Raw genomic sequence first — 17,040 nt, forward strand, 5'->3', positions numbered from 1 at the left:
AAGCTAATAACCCCAATAAATCAAAAGATCATACAAATATGTAAGGAAAGAACAAGTGCCCAGTAGAAAAATAGGCAATTGGATAGATCTATCACAAAAGAAGAAATACAAGTGGTCAATAAACATAAAAAGGTATTTCCATAAACATGCATTGTAATAAATATAAAGAATGAGGTCATATTTTCAGCTTTCATGTTAGTATAAAATAAACATAATCTTAATGCATAAAGCTGGACATACATGAGCAAAGTATAATTTATTAATAAAGTTATCTTAGAGGGACAATATTTCATGTTGTTTCTTTTTCTTTCTTGCTTCCTTTATTATCTCTTTGTTCCTTAGGTTTGGGTCCATTTAATAAAAATTAAAGGCCTTACTTCAAGTTTTCTATGTAATGGGAATTGTAAAATATTGAATATTAACCAGCAAGTTTTCCAAGAAAACTTGAAAGAATATTTGGCATTTGTGATCCGGTATTTCCTGTCCTGTGCTACTGTTAACTGAAGGTACTTGATTACACTCCTTATAGCCTTTAATAACAATTTATCTAATTTCAGTTTGGCCCCTCTTGACTAAGAAAATGTTACATTCACACTTAGCAATACTCTGCAAGCTTTGGAAATAATAGAAGAACAGTGGTATTGTCCCACTTCATCATAGGTCCGTGGTAGCACAGTGTGAAAGGTCTGACACACATTTCCAATAAAAATATCAAAATCAAGTTTATATTTAATAACCCAAATCATCCCCAACATGCTGTTTTCAGTGATTCCTAGCCTGGATGATTCTGAAAGGCTCCCAATGTGCTAAGTGGCAGAGGTTAGCCCTCCGAGGTTAAAACATGAAAGCGGGTAAACCAACCATGTATAGCCTGTCGGAGGCATGCTACATCATGGCCAAGTTTTACTTAAAAGGACGGACAAATGGTAAGAAAAGGATGTTAGCAGTTCCTGCTGGATTATTTTCACATATATGATTCCCACCAAATTACAACATAAATTTATCACCTATCTTTGATTCCCTTAAGACTAAACATTGTAGGGGGCACCTGGGTGGCTCAGTTGGTTAAGAGACTGCCTTCGGCTCCGGTCATGATCCTGGGGTCCTGCGATCTAGCCCCGCATCGGGCTCCCTGCTCAGCCGAGATCCTGCTTCTCCCTCTCCCTCTGCTGCTCCCCCTGCATGTGCTCTCTTGCTCTCTCTCTCTCTGTCAAATAAATAAATAAAATCTTTAAAAAAAAGACTGAACACTGTAAAAATCTGTAGATTGTTTATCATTTTTCTATATTCAAATACTGCCCAGTGTTTTAAGTTACAACTTATGAAAAACATGTATCAAAAAAAATTTAGATTAATTGTTCCCTTCAGAGATTTTCAAACTTTTGTTTCTTTAGCAAAATTTATCTCAAAGAGAGATTTGCCATATAATCCCATCTCTTCTCTGGAAACCCACAAGTTTCTCAGAAGAACTCGAACCAGCTCTCAATGATGTGAATACAATCTGTTGAGTCAAGGATGTTCAGATCCCTATCTCTCCACATGTTTTGGTGCTAGCTCTTTTTCTGGCTACTTCAGTACTACCTTGCATTTCGAAGTGAGTCTCGGTGAACTATATTTTAGACTGATTCAATTGATCCTGTTAAATGTATAATATTAAAATTTAACTATTTTTATTGAAAATAATTACATATGGATATAACTTATTGAAATTCTTGGTCTCAGCACTAAAAATCTACAAATCTAACGGCTCAGTCAGTTAAGCATCTGCCTTTAGCTCAGGTCATGATCCCAGGGTCCTGGTTTCAAGCCCCATGCTAAGCAGGGAGCCTGCTTGTGTCCCTCCACCCCCGACTCATGCTCTCTCTCTCTCTCTGAAATAAATAAATAAAGTCTTTTGAAAAATTTATAAATCTAAGTACTTAAGTGGAAATATTAATAAAAATGATGGATTAAAGTTAAATACATATTCCTCAAAAAAAATTAATTGAGATAATTCACTGGCTCTATCACCAAATCTCCCAAGCCCTAAGAGAGTTCGGGTTGAGGCTAAGCTTTCTACTCCCATTCAAAAATCACAGATTATTTGGTAAGAAAAATCGCTGCCTGAAGATGTCCACACCTTAATCTCTGGAATCTGTAAATGGTTTCATTACAGTGCAAGAGGGGATTTGTAGATGTAATTAAGTATGTGGATCTCAAAATTGAGAGATCATCCTGGATTATCCAGGTGGGCCGAATCTAATCACATGACCTCTTCAAAGCAAAGAACTTTCTCTAGCTGCACGCAAGACATATGTAACAGAAGGGAAGTCAGAGAGTTTCAAAGTGTGAGAGGAACTTGAACCACCATTGTAGGAAATATAGAAAGCTTGAAAAGGAATATGGGCATCCTCCATAAGCAAAGCCTGGCTGAAAGCCAGCAAGGAAACGGGACCTTGGTCCTACAACTGCCAGGACCTGAGTTCCGCCAACACCCAGAATGAGCTTGCAAATGAATTCTTCCCCAGAGTCTTCAGTAAGGAATGCCTGATAGCACCTTGACTTCACCATTCAGAGACCCTAAGCAGGGAACCCAGTCAACCCACCAAGACTCTTGACTTATATAAACTGTGAGATAATAAATTTGTTGTTTTAAGCCACCACATTTGTGATAATATGGCACCAACAGAAAAAAATGCAAATTATCAAAGAGGCATTCCATCCTGGCAAGCAAGTTTTTGTGTATTTGATCTAAAGCCACTTATTTTGTCCTATCTTATTTTTACTGCAAAATAAGAAACAACTATTTACAATCTCATCTTGCTTTCTAAGAGTTTCATTTTTAAATAAGCTCCTTCGAATTCACTGATAAAGTGCATTTGAATTTTGTAAGCAAGATTTCATCCCACAGTTTCCGTCTCATACAAATATCTCATATGTCTGACCTTTCATCAAAATATAAAGCTTAACTTAAAGTAATAGTTACCTAGGGGATTTTACTATCAAAAATCATTTATGAATTTGGTAAGTGTTCTTCCCTATTGAACAAAGAGAGCATGTGCGAAAAAGGTATGACTTCAATGGTGTAGAATACTTGATGCAGTTCATGGGCCTCTATCATGAAAAATAGCCACTACTTAATTAAGAACATTCTGGGGCGTCTGGGTGGCTCAGTCCGTTAAGCATCTGACTCTTGATTTTGGCTCAGGTCATGATCTCAGGGTCATGAGATTGAGTCACGAGTTGTGCTCAGTGCTCAGTGGGGAGTCTGCTTGGGATTCTCTTCCTCTGCCCCTCCTCCTGCTTGTGCTTTCTCTTTAAATAAATAAATAAAATCTTTAAAAAAAAAAAAAAAAGAACATTCTTTCAGGTTTATATTCATTTTGGATATGTTTATGTTTTTATTACTAACGTTAGAAACATAGTATAAATTGAATATATATGCACAACTACAAAAATGTTAACTAAGTAAACTATACAATGTGAAATAATAACCTATCCACTGGAAATGATTTCTTGAGCATTTACTACATGGTCAACACTCTGCTAGGCACTGTCAAAGATACAAAAGGGATATAAGACATTATTTCTGGAGGCAGGCTCATAGTTAGGGAAAACAAACTCCTACTTAGAAGGACAAAGATATGAGTGATTTATTTTATTTATTTGTTGAATGATTAACCAGGTACTTAAATCATTTATTCAGTAAACATTTATCACGTGCTTGCTGTATGTTCGGCATCGTATAAACAGTAGGGTGACCACAAGCCTAAAGCCAAGTCCGTGCTCTCAAGAATCTCGCCAGGGAGTCAGATACTAATAAGAGGACTGCATGAAAGAGAAATAAATCAACAGACTTACATGCAACATCATATAGGCGGTCCAGAGATATCAGGGAATCAGGAGTCAAGAAGAGTTTTCTATAAGAGAAACCTCTGGAGGGAGTCCTTAAGGATGAGCTGAACTCTCTCTCTTAAGAGATCAGGGCATTCAAACCAAAAAGAGTTATTGCATTGAAAGGACCAGAGGCAAAGATGAAATGAAACATTTGTGGCAGTCTGTACATGTTTTAGTGAGGAAAAACACACATCTGTGAGTGGGGATGGGAGAGATGACAAAGGGCTGATCCCAAAGGGCCCTTGTGGCATTCTAATCAAGACAGACTTTATCATGAAGGTGACAGAAAGCAATTAAAGAGGTTGCAGTAGGACATCATGAGGGCAGAATTGCAGTTTAGAAAGTTCACCCCGGTGGCAGAGGAAAAAAAGAGTTGGAGAGTGGCAAGATTTTTCATAGGGAGATCTGACTGGAAGTTGTATAAAAATCAGATAGCAGTGGTGTTATAAAATTATTGTGAAATGTAAGTACATGGCATGCTGTCTGAAAAATCCTATTAAATCAGGAAAAATAGATTGCTCTTTGATATTTAAATTATGAAAGTAACACATAGTGGAAGAATTTGATCAAAACCCACTAGCTTGAATAATAACTTGAATATGACAAAATAATCACTCCTGAGTCTGCCAATAGGATGTAGAATTAGGCAGCCTGCCCTTACTAGCATGTTCAGCTTTGTTATGATATGAGTACATTATTAGAAATAATGTTATGAATACCCCTAAAGGGAAAAAATAAATAACAAAAGAAGATATCCAAAGAGTGCAAGGGGGAAAAGAGGCATAAGTATTTTCTCATTGTGAATTTATTAATGGTCCATCCCACTCCTTAGTTCCTCTTTTTGTCTAACCAAGTCAGTTTCTCGTGGTTTGCTGACTCTGATTACTGACAACGTCTCTGAGCCTTCAAAATGGAAAACTAGAGTCTTCAATGTGGTGAAGAACTTGAGATATTACCAGTAAATCTTTTCCTTCATGCAATTTCACATCCTTCTTCAAATGACTAAATTCAAGAAATGTTGAGATAGTAGAATCAAAAGGACTTCATACTTAGCAGGAGGGAAGTGTGTGGATAGCAAAGATAGGAGTAAAAGAGGAAAGTTATGAATGATTTCCAGCATTCTAGCTTGAGCTACTGGTGGGTAATGCTGCTATTCAATAAGGTGGACTAGAATCAGGTCTTGACTTGGATACAGAGGGAAAGGAAGATTGTGGATCATAAATTTAGAATATGCACATGTGAAGTGCCCCCTCTGTTTTGCAGCTGGAGATTTCTGGTATAAATTGGAAAGTTAGGTATGAAACTTAAAAGCTGATGACTGAAACATGAATTTTGGAGAGATCATTGTATGGCTGAAACCAAAAGAGTGGGTAAACTCACCCAGCGGAGGTAAAAGGATCAATTCAGGTAAGTGAAGAATTTGAGAGGAGATGGAGAATCAGGGGGTATAAGCAATAAGACTGCTGTAAAGAGGAGAATAAACAGGAAGTGCAATTTAGGTGAAAGTGATCAGGAATTAACCAAAGCACTAGGTTTGGTTTAAGGTATGTATTCCTTGTAGAGTAGACAGGGTTCAATTCAGGTTATATATCAGAATTTAAGCATCATCAATATTTGTTCTGGAAGAATACTTGATAGAGGAGGGACATAATTAGAGTAATGTTGCAGATTTGAGAAAAAGAATGGCTTGTTCTTACTGTAATATGTCAGTGGTCATAAGGATTCGGACATAAGTAATAGTAGCAAAACATTCTAAACAAAGGAATAACAATTCTTAAACTAATTTCACCTCCTGTTTAATTTCCACTTTCTCATATTTTGTTTCTTTTGCTTCACTGGGGAAAGAAGAAAACTAACATTTTTGAGTGTCCCGGCATGCTACCATTTGCTCTAACCTAACACTGAGATCTAATTTAAACCATATGACAGCCTGGGAGGAGAATGGCACTGCCAATATCACAGAACAAAAACTCAGTCTCAGTGAATTTAAATTGCTTGGGTCATCAAACCAATTCAGTGACAAAACTTGCATCCGATCCAACTGAACCCAATTCCCAAGTCCAGGCTCTTACTGCTACACCTGCTCCCTCTTCCTCAGCTGCTCCACCTCCCACAAAATTTATCTGGAATTGTCATCACCTCTCTCTTCCATCTCTTCCGATCTTCCTACCTTCTTAAGGCTTACCTGAAGTTCTGCTTTGTTTGGGAATTCCTGCTGAGGACTTTATCTCTAAAGTATTTTTCCATCCTCAGAATTCACATAGAATATTTTTCAAAGTGTTTTCTGAGAACACTGGTTTCCCAAAACTCTACAAAATTGGGTTCTGCAATCAAATAAATTAGAAATCCTGCAAGTTAAATCTATTCAGGGAGCAACCTAGTATTTTTTAAATCTTTTTTAATATGGAAAGAGTACCTTCCAGGCACTCCTATGGTTATATAGCATCAACCCAAGTCAACTGCTCATATATTATTTTATCTTTGTTCTGGTAAGTCATATTATAAAATAAATTGTAATCTTGAATGTCATGACCAAGCAGAGATTACTTTGCATGTTTAATTATGTGAGAAGTAATTAAAATATGTTAATTGATTTATTTGTGAGAAAAATAAATATATATAGACTATTCTTTCTGTCTAAAACAGTAAGAAAAATAAATTCTGGAGATTTAGAAGGTGGAAGGGGTTTGACAAGAAAAAAAATGTCTTTTCTGCAAGTTTGCGTCTATCTTTTGAAAATTTTGTCACGTTAAAACTGAGTAAACAGGTTTTTCTTATGATTCAAATGGAGAAGGGTACAAAAGACATTCACTCATGTGGTAACACCAAGAAAAATCCAGATAAAATAAAAAAACATTCTTATGAATAGGACTGTCAAAAGCAGTGGACACACACACAAAAACAATTCTTGATAAACTGGTTTCCAGAGAGAAGAGACTTTCATAGGTAATCAGCAACTTAAGGCAAACTTAGTGGGCAAACATGATGTCAGGTAAAAGAGAAGCCTTGCAAAAGACAAAGAGACACGTGAGCCACTGGCAAAGGAAAGGACAGGCAGTAATGGATTCGAGTCTGAAAGACTCCTAAATGCAATTTTTTTTGTACAGCATTACAATTATTCTCCCCTACAACCATGCCTGAATTTTGCTGAGGAAAAAAGCAAGTAACTTGAGATTATAAAGCAAAATGAACTCACAGAGTTTAGTGTCTTTAAAGCTGCTGCCAGGCCCCAAGAAAATAAAAATTTGGCAAAAATCTGTCAGATCATCCTCTCCCTTTATCTGGCACACATAAGAAAAAAAATCACATTCTTTGGAAAAAATAAAAGCAAGGTAGTAGTCTACTTCAAACTCCACTATTTTTTATACAAAGTACTATATGCTATCAAATATGATGAAGTATGCAAAGAACACAAATATGCTAAAAAAAAAAAAAGAATGCACACAAAAAATCACAAAACCAAACAACAAGTAACCTAGACACAGTAATATCTTCCATTATCATTTTCTATAACATGACCTTGACCCTCTTCCCATCCAAAGGTAGAATCTCTGTCCTTTCCCTTGAATGTTGGCAAGCCAGTGACTCATGTTTAATGGAATGTGATGGCAGTGATGCTGCATGACTTCTAAAGGTGGGACAGAAAAGGCAGGAGCTTCTGCCATGTTGCCTGAGACACTCATCTTTGGAACTCAAAGTCACTAAAGAAACAGTCTCACTACCCTGGGGCTTCTGTAGTGTCAGAAGTCCAAGCCTCCTAGAAAGTTCACATACTGGCATTTCATCAGCAACCCTGGTGTCTGGGATATCCCAAGCCCAGTGTAATAAATGGTCTGAATCCAACCTTTAGCTAACAAGTCACAGCAATATTTGAGTCTTCACAGATGAAAAGCCAGTCCCAGGGGAGCAGATGCAAGGTTCCTGACTTGATTTTCTCAAATTACTAACCCCCAGAATCCATAATCATAATAAAATGATAGTTTTAAACCATTTAAAATTTTAGGATAATTTGTTACACAGCAATAACAATTGAAACAGCTGCTATATATTGCATGGGACACAGATTTCACTGGCTCCTAGAACTGAAAACAATAATTGTCAAATAAGCAACACAAATTCCAGAAATTTCTGTAATATATCATTTACAATGTCTGGTTTTTACCTCCAAATCACAAGATATGGAAAAGGGAGGCAAATGTGAACCACATATAGGTAAGAAAAGCATTGGAATAGGAATAGACATTGAATAGTTCCAGATGATGGATTTAGTTGCCAAAGTTTTCAAAGCAGCCATTATTAGTATAAATTAAAGGAAAATATGTTTGGTATTCAAACAATGCCAAAAGAAAAATGAAAATATTTTGTAAAACATCAAAATGGATATTCAAGGACTTGAAAATATAGTATCTGAAATAAGAAATTCACTAGACAAGCTGAAGAGCAGACTTGAGATGGCAGAATAAAGAATCAATGATCTTGAAGACAGATCAGTAGGAATGATCTATTTCCTCTCCCAACCTGCCCGCCCCCCCCAAAAAAAACAGACAGAAAATAAGACTGAATGAAGAAGAATAAAGCTTAAAAGATCTGCAGTACAGGGGCGCCTGGGTGGCTCAGTCGTTAAGTGTCTGCCTTCGGCTCAGGTCATGATCCCAGGGTCCTGGGATCGAGCCCCGCATCGGGCTGCCTGCTCCGCAGGAAGCCTGCTTCTCCCTCTCCCACTCCCCCTGCTTGTGTTCCCTCTCTCGCTGTCTCTCTCTGTCAAATAAATAAATAAAATCTTTAAAAAATAAAAAAAAAAAAAAAAAAAAAAAAGATCTGCAGTACAATATCAAGTGGTCCAACTCATATGTCACTGGTTGGGTATACAATGCTACTTTGATTAACTATTTGGAAGTTTCTTACAAAATACACCTACTTATCTACCTGCAAGTCAGTGCTTACATATTAACCCAAAAGAAATTTAAACATATGCCCATAAAAAGATTTGCACAAGAATGTGCTTTGCAGCTATATTCATAATAACAAAATAATCGAAACTACAAGTCTCCATCAATGGAAGTGATAAATTGTGGTGCATTTATAGAATAAACTACTTAGATGTAAAAAAAAAAAAAAAATGAATTAATGATTCGTGCAAGATGATAGGTAAATCTCATAATCATTGTACTGAATAAAGGAATCTCCATATAAAAATGAATGTATTATGTAATTCCACCTATGAAGTTCTAGATAGCAGAAGAAGTCTACGTAGGTAAAAATTAGGATAACTGTTGGCTCTCAAGGTGAAAGGGGTTGTTTAGAATGAATCACAGGGGATTTCTGTGGTGATAAATGCTCTATATCTTGAAAAGAGTAAGGATAAAACAAGTGTAATTATTTGCTAAATTCATCAAATTATACACTTATGATCTCTGCATTTTATTCTATAATTTTGTGTGATTTTTTAATTCCAGAAATTAATGAACATTTGTCTATATTTCTTTTTGTTTATTTCTTCTTAGGAAAATTAAATTGAATGAACTGTTTTTTGGTTCCATAATTCACTTTCTTTAATTATTAAAACATTGAGATTGGAAACAGTATAGGAAATCAGAGTACTTTTGAATAATCTCATTATTAGTGAATCATTTTTTGTATTTGGCAAAATCTAAGTTGGAGACATTTTTATAGTTAATGTGCTTCACAAATCTTCAGTTTAAATAAGGAAGTAAACGGTCTCTGCTTGATAATGGTGTAATAGTCTATTTTAAGCCACTAATGTATTTGAAGGTAATGAAAGTAAATTTTCTTAAATAAAATCTGTATTTCTGTTTTCTATTAATTCAGATTATTGCATTAGTTCCATAGCTCAAGTTAACAAGGTAATGCTTTTTTGATTGGTATAACAAAGATTTATTATATTTTAATTCCTACCACATTTCACTACCTCGAACCTTTTTTAGACATGTTACATAGATCTAAATAAGTAGGCACTTGTCTTAATGCTGTTTCATTTGCCGATTCTTACATAACACAAAGTTAGGGACTGAATAAAAAGTGGAGGTAACACTAAATGTAAGATGACCAAAAATGTTGGTAATTTGAAGTACATGGAGAGGGATCTGTGTACTATGAAAGTGTAGCCCTCAACAATATTTTCTTTTCCACTCTCTTTCACTTTTAACTTGGAGATAACTTTTTTTAAAAAGAAAGAAACTCGAGGCCCCTGGGTGGCACAGTCAGTTAAGCATGCAACTCTTAATTTTGGTTCAGGTCATGATCTCGGGGTCTTGAGATCGAGCCCCACATGGGGGCTCCAAGCTCAGCAAGGCATCCGCTAGAGTTTCTCTCTCTCTCCCTCTGCCCCGTCCCCTGCATGAGGGCGCTCTCTCTCTCAAATAAATAAATAAATCTTTAAAAAAAAAAAAAAAAAGAAACTCAACTTAAAATTAGTTCTAGATACATCTAACTCATGAGATTTGGGTAATGATTTTATTATGTGCTATTTTCTTTTAGTTATGAAAAAGATGGTAAATATCTTTATCATGTCCAGACAGGTTGAAAACATAGAACTGCCTGTCACTTAATGCAGTTAAGGGGGGAAAAGTTCAGTTTTCTGAATCCTGAAAAGATTTTTTTGTTGAAAAGATTTTTGGGACACCTGGGTGGCTCAGTCACTTAAGCGTCTGCCTTCAGCTCAGGTCATGATCCCAGGGTCCTTGGGCTCCCTGCTTAGTGGGGAGCCTGCTTCTCGCTCTCCCTCTGCTGCTCCCCCTGCTTGTGCTCTCTTTCTGACAAATAAATAAAATCTTAAAAAAAAAAAGATTTTAACATTATAACTTTATAGAATGCATGAGAAATACTATATATAATACTCCTTACAAAGCAAATGCTTGTATATATATATGTAACTACATATATATAAAACTTTTCTTTCTTATTACTTTCACTGTTACTGCCCATCCAGAGAAGGACACAATACAGAGGGTCCCACACCTTCTCATTTTACGGCCCCCTGAGCATCTCAGAAGCCCTACAGCAAAGGAAGCATCTGTTTCTTCATTAAGTAGATGGCACTAAACAAGTTAATAATACTTCCGTCATAACAATTTAGTATTTTAAAATATAATACAGATGAGGGACGCCTGGGTGGCTCAGTCCCTTAAGCATCTGTCTTTGGTTCAGGTTGTGATCCCGGGGTCCTGGGATCAAGCCCTACCTCGGGCTCCCTGCTCTGCGGGAAGTCCGCTTCTCCCTCTCCCTCTGTCCCCCTCCCCCTGCCCCTGCTCGTGCTTGCTCTCTCGCTCTCAAATAAATAAAATCTTTAAAAATATATATAGTACAGATGAATTAAACACAAAATAGTATTTTACTTTCACTCTGAAAAAAATCCCAATTACTGAAATATGAGATGTGGGCATTCATAACTTCTCAAACCTCAGAATCAGACTGTACAACATTGTCCCCGTTTCCTAGTCCACATCAATTTGTGCATGGCCCTTGTTATTCATCAGAGCAACTGCCAAAATTCAGCTTTGTAAAGATATATTCTAACCAAAAGAATGTTTCATGGTCTAATGTTGAAATTTTGAACTAGCTCAATCTAGTAGCTTACAGAGTGTTCAACATGGCTGGTATCACTGTGATTCTTTATAATTTAAAAAGGTTCCACGGTGCCCCGTGAATTTGCCATGATGCCCCTCGGCACTTTGTCACACAGTTTGGGGGAATGTGCATATCAATAAAAATAAAATAATAGAAACTTCTGATTATAAAGTACAAATTGAAGGAACATTCTCTGGAATTAGTATGAGAAAATCTGTAACATATGAACAAGTATTAGACTGAGAAATTAGTAATTAATGAGTTAGTAATTGCCCTAAAGGGAGAATGAATAAAATATAGATTTTTTACTTTCATGAGACTTAGAGCAATTAGAAGAACTGCAAACCAGAAACAAGGCTGCCACACTGAAAAAAGTGTTTTAGAAACACAGAATGTTACTTTAAGATTTTGCCACATAATACAAGTGTTTGACAAGCAATAATCCTGAAAACTCCATGACTTACTCCCACATTTTGAAAAGAAATTTTAATGATTCTCTGAACTACCTTCAGCTCAAGAAATAGATTTAGTAACCCTTTAAGATAGTTCCCTTACAGATATATACAACAAGATTATAAAATACAATTGGGAGATGATTGGGAAATGTCATCAATTTTTTATAAATGCTTTCAGAGAAAAAATATATAGTTTACATAAAAATGAATAGGATATTTTCTTAGAGTGGAATTGATAACAAATGCACTTTGTACTGATCCTACAATGTAAAATTGTGATTATAGAAATAAATACATCAGAGCACAAGTATTCTCCAGCATGAGCTTGACTGTGCCTTAGGAATTTGTAGCCTATGCCTTAGACCAAGTGAAGACTACAGTGGTCCACAATCCTTCACTGACAATTCTAAAACAGAAGGGCTCTGGGGAAATTTCTTTATAAATTTGGTGCTAAAACTTGCTCAGGAAGGAATTTGTGTCAACAGTCAATATGGAATAACAGATACCAAGTTACCTTCCTGCCTAAAACAAACCAAAAGTTCTAACCAGAGTTGTTGTACCTTTTTTTCTTTGAAGCCTGTTCATTGTTGGGTTATATATATATTTTTAACATTCCATGACAATCTGACAACAATCTTTCATTGGTCTACTTACTTACATATTAAAATTGACAAAAAATCACCGTCATTCATCTAAATTTCTTGAAACACCTATGCCATTTTGAGAAATACATTCCCGTGATTCTATGTGCCAATTAATTCTTCTCAGATTTCTGCAATAGTCCATTCAGAATCAAAAGATGGTCAACTCCCTCATGATATCATCCTTACTGGCTTCTGGCTATTGATAATGAAGCAATGTTCCTAATGGTGACATCACGGATTTGAAATTCCACAATATGTGTTCTACCACATGCATTATGGAGGTCAGTAAGTGATTATTTTTTGGCCCATGGAACCCTCCTAGCAGCAATTTACTATGTACTGTGTAAGGCCCCATATTAGGGATGAGGGATAAAATGGTGAAAAGAACATAATGGGTCTCCTTTAGAACTTACAAGCTATCCCAACGAAAAAAAAAAAACAAACAAGTAAATAATCAAATGCACGTAATCAGAGCTTATAAATGTGGAGTCTGGGGTTAAAGAAGGGTGCCCTGAGGAGGTGACATTCACGCTGAATACAGAAAGGTGAGTCATACATAGCTTAACAAAAAAAGGAGAGAAAAATGAAAATTAATGGAATCAGGCATGACAAAATTAAGTAAAAATTATGAGTGTTTTGAGAGTTTTTAATTGAGTTGAAATATTATTTTTAGCTTTACTTTAATTACTATATAAGTACTTGTAGGTAGGATTGTCAATCCCAGAGTGAAAACAATGAAAAGAGGGGGGAGGGGAAAGATGGCGGAGGAGTAGGGGACCCTATTTCAACTGGTCCCCGGAATTGAGCTGGATATCTACCAGACCACTCTGAGCACCCACAAAACCAGCCTGAGATGTAAGAAGATCTGGATCTCTACAAACAGAATATCGCAGGCAGTTGGTTTTGAGGTACGAAGCGGAGAGCCGTGATCCTGCGGGCAGATATCAGAGGATAAACGGTGGCGGGAGGATGCCTGGCTGTGGGGATCCTACACCGCCGGTGAGTGACAGCCTCGCGCGCTGCGGTCGGGCACAGACTCCCAGACTGGTAGCGGCGGGAGAGAACTTTAGGGCAGCCCCCGGGGTGGAAAACCAGACCCATGGGGTCACGCGCACGCGAACTGCAGCACCCCCGGACAGAAACCGGAGCGACGGTCACGCGCACGTGAACTGCAGCCTCCGAGACGGAAACCTGGTGTGCCGGGGTCCTGCCGGGGAATTGCAACCCCCGGGGGTGGAAACCCCAAGCAGCGGAGTTGCGCGCGCGCGAATTGGGAGTGGCTGGTGGTTTTAGCAGCACAAAGGGCAGAGACGTGCCCCGACCTGGAGGCAGGACTGGGAGCACTGCGGAGGGGCGCACAACCCAGGCCACTGCAGTTTATAGCAGCACGGACAGAAACGGAGACGGTATGGCCTGGAGAGCTCACTGAAGAACAGACTGAGGTCTCTCTGCTCTGAGACAGAGGGTTGGAAACGGTCTCTTCCGCTCTGACTCGCGGAAGAGACACGGAAAGCCGCCAGGGAAAGGCGCCAGAGAACAAAAGCCCCAAAGACTGATTCCCACTGAGCCCATCCCCACCAGAGGGGCGCAGGGCAAACTCCGCCCAAACAGGGTTGCCTGAGTAACAGCGTGGCAGGCCCCTCCCGCAGAAGACAGGCTGGGAAAACAAGAGGCCAGCAACCCTAAGGTCCCAAAAAAACAGGTGCATCTTGCGTGGGTTCTGGTCAATAATTTCCACTCTATACATTCCCTCAAACACCCATCAACAGAATGACTAGGAGGAGGAGCCCCCCAAACAGAAAAGACTCAGAGATTATGACTTATGCTGCAGATTTACAAATGGATGCAGACATAACCAAGATGTCGGAGATGGAATTCAGGCTAGCAATTGTGAAGACAATGGCTAGAATGGAGAAATCAATTAATGGCAACATAGAGTCTCTAAGGGCAGAAATAAAAGGTGAATTGGCAGAACTTAAAAATGCTATCAGTGAGATCCAATCCAATCTAGATAATCTAACAGCTAGGGTAACTGAGACAGAAGAGAGAATAAGCGATCTGGAAGACAGTATAATAGATAAAAAGGGAAAAGAGGAGGCCAGGGAAAAACAACTCAGAATCCATGAAAATAGAATCAGAGAAATAAGTGACACCATGAGGCGTTCCAATGTCAGAATAATTGGAATCCCGGAGGGAGTGGAGAGAGAGAGAGGGCTAGAAGATGTATTTGAGCAAATCATAGCTGAGAACTTCCCTAATCTGGGGAATGAAACAAACATTCGAGTCCTAGAGGCAGAGAGGACCCCTCCTAAGATCAAGGAAAACAGGCCAACACCCCGGCATGTAATAGTAAAACTTGCAAATCTTAGAACCAAGGAAACCATCTTAAGGGCAGTTAGGGGGAAGAGATTCCTTACGTACAGAGGGAGGAACATCAGAATAAGGTCAGACCTATCCGCAGAGACCTGGCAAGCCAGAAAGGCCTGGCAAGACATATTCAGGGTACTAAATGAGAAGAACATGCAGCCAAGAATACTTTATCCGGCAAGGCTTTCATTTAGAATGGATGGAGAGATGCAGAGCTTCCACGACCAGCAGAAGTTGAAAGAATATGTGACCACTAAGCCGGCCCTGCAAGAAATATTAAGGGGGGTTCTATAAAAGGAGAAAGACCCCAAGAGTGATCTACAACAGAAATTTACAGGGACAATCTATAAAAACAACGTCTTCACAGGCAACATGATGACAATTAATTCATATCTTTCAATAATCACTCTCAACGTGAATGGCCTAAACGCTCCCATAAAATGGCACAGGGTTGCAGATTGGATAAAAAGACAGGACCCATCCATATGCTGTCTACAAGAGACTCATTTTGAACCTAAAGATACATCCAGAGTGAAAGTGAAGGGATGGAGATCCATCTTCCATGCCAGCAGACCTCAAAAGAAAGCTGGGGTAGCATTTCTTATATCAGACAAATTAGATTTTAAACTAAAGTCTGTAATAAGAGACACAGAAGGACACTATATCATTATTAAAGGGTCTATCCAACAAGAAGATCTAACAATTGTAAATATCTATGCCCCCAACATGGGAGCAGCCATCTACATAAGCCAACTGTTAACCAAAATAAAGAGTCATATTGATAACAATACGTTAATTGTAGGAGACCTCAATACTCCACTCTCAGCAATGGACAGATCATCTAAGCAGAGAATCAACAAGGAAACAAGAGCTTTGAATGATACATTGGACCAGATGGACCTCATAGATATTTACAGAACATTCCACCCTAAAACAACAGAATACTCATTCTTCTCGAGCGCACATGGAACTTTCTCCAGAATAGACCATATACTGGGTCACAAATCAGGTCTCAACTGATACCAAAAGATTGATTTTATTCCCTGCATATTCTCAGACCACAATGCTCTAAAACTGGAACTCAATCACAAGAAAAAATTTGGCAGAAATTCAAACACTTGGAAGCTAAAGACCACTCTGCTCAAGAATGTTTGGGTCAACCAAGAAATCAAAGAAGAACTTAAACAATTCATGGAAATCAATGAGAACGAAAACACATCAGTCCAAAACCTATGGGATACTGCAAAGGCGGTCCTAAGGGGGAAATAAATAGCCATCCAAGCCTCACTCAAAAAAATAGAAAAATCCCGAATTCACCAACTAACTCTACACCTTAAAGAACTAGAGAAAAAGCAACAAACGACGCCTAAGCCACGCAGTAGAAGAGAAATAATTAAAATTAGAGCAGAAATCAATGAATTAGAAACCAGAAACACAGTAGATCAGATCAACGAAACTAGAAGTTGGTTCTTTGAAAGAATTAATAAGATTGATAAACCACTGGCCAGACTTATCCAAAAGAAGAGAGAAAGGACCCAAATTAATAAAATTATGAATGAAAGGGGAGAGATCACGACTAACACCAAGGAAATAGAAACAATTATTAGAAATTATTATCAACAACTATATGCCAATAAACTGAGCAATCTGGATGAAATGGAGGCCTTCCTGGAAACCTATAAGCTGCCAAGACTGAAACAGGAAGAAATTGACAACCTGAATAGGCCAATAACCAGTAAAGAGATTGATTGAAGCAGTGATCAAAAACCTCCCCAAAAACAAGAGTCCAGGGCCTGATGGATTCCCTGGGGAATTCTACCAAACATTCAAAGAAGAAATAATACCTATTCTACTGAAGCTGTTTCAAAAAATAGAAACAGAAGGAAAACTTCCAAACTCATTCTATGAGGCCAGCATTACCTTAATCCCCAAACCAGGCAAAGACCCCATCAAAAAGGAGAATTTCAGACTGATGTCCCTGATGAATATGGATTCCAAAATCCTCAACAAAATCCTAGCTAATAGGATCCAACAATACATTAAAAGGATCATCCACCACGACCAAGTGGGATTTATCCCCGGGATGCAAGGGTGGTTCAACATTCGCAAAT

The 17,040-nt window shown here is 38.0% G+C and overlaps 1 pseudogene; it reads left to right on the plus strand.

Moving 5' to 3' along the window:
* Positions 1-841: 841 nt before the first annotated feature.
* The window catches only part of LOC116648349, a 66,781-nt pseudogene continuing 50,582 nt past the window's right edge, over positions 842-17,040 (plus strand).

The sequence above is a fragment of the Phoca vitulina genome, unplaced genomic scaffold (genome assembly GCF_004348235.1).
Source record: "Phoca vitulina isolate PV1807 unplaced genomic scaffold, GSC_HSeal_1.0 scaffold43, whole genome shotgun sequence".
NCBI classification, from domain to species: Eukaryota; Metazoa; Chordata; class Mammalia; order Carnivora; family Phocidae; genus Phoca; species Phoca vitulina.